Genomic DNA, 1,087 nt, shown 5'->3' on the forward strand with positions numbered 1-1,087 from the left:
CTGCTGTTCTCATGACAGTGAGTTCTCATGAGATCTGATGGTTTTATAAGGGGCTTTTTCCTCTTGTTTGGCACTTCTCCTTGCTGCCACCATGTGAAGAAGAATGTGTTTGCTTCCCCTTCTGCCATGGTTGTAAGTTTCCTGAGGCCTCCCCAGCCATGCTAAACTGTGCGTCAATTAAACCTCTTTCCTTTATAATTTACCCAGTCTCAGGTATGTCTTTATTAGCAGTGTAAGAACAGACTAATACACCCACCAACCTAGAATTCTGTGCTCTTCAAAACTATCCCTCAAAAGTAAAGGAGAAATAGACTTTCTGAGACAAACAAAAATTGTTGCTAATAGATCTGAAGAAATGTTAAAAGAAGTTCTCCAGAGAAAAAGAAAATGATATTTTAGAAACTCAGGTCTAAGCTAACATCATGATGACAGGATCAAATCCACACATATTAATACTAACCCTGAATGTAAAAGGGCAAAATGCCCCCAAATTAAAGGACTCAGAGTGACAAGCTTAATAAAGAACCAAGAGCCAATAGTATGCTGTCATCAAGAAACCCATCTCACATTCAATGACACCCACAGGCTCAAAATAAAGGCATGGGTAAAAATCTACCAAGCAAATGGAAAACCAAAAAAAGTAGGAGTTGCAATCCTAATTTCAGGCAAAAAAGACTTTAAACCAACAAAAATCAAAAAAGACAAGGGCATACAAAATGGTAAAGGATTCAATTCAACAAGAAGACCTAACTATCCTAAGTATATACATAATATGTGTGTGTGTATATATATGTGTGTGTGTGTATATATATACACATATACATATATATGTGTGTGTATATATATATACCAAACACAGGAGCACCCAGATTCATAAAGCAAGTTCTTAGAGCACTTCAAAGAGACTTATACTCCCACACAATAATAGTGGGAGACTTCAACACCCTGCTGACAGTACTAGACAGATCATTGAGGCAGAAAATTACCAAAGATATTCAGGACCTAAACTCAGCACTGGAGTAAATGGACCTGATAGACATCTACAGAACTCTCCACCCTAAAGCAACAGAATATACATTATTGTCAT

The sequence above is a fragment of the Mandrillus leucophaeus genome, unplaced genomic scaffold, assembly GCF_000951045.1.
Source record: "Mandrillus leucophaeus isolate KB7577 unplaced genomic scaffold, Mleu.le_1.0 Scaffold526, whole genome shotgun sequence".
Lineage (NCBI taxonomy): Eukaryota > Metazoa > Chordata > Mammalia > Primates > Cercopithecidae > Mandrillus > Mandrillus leucophaeus.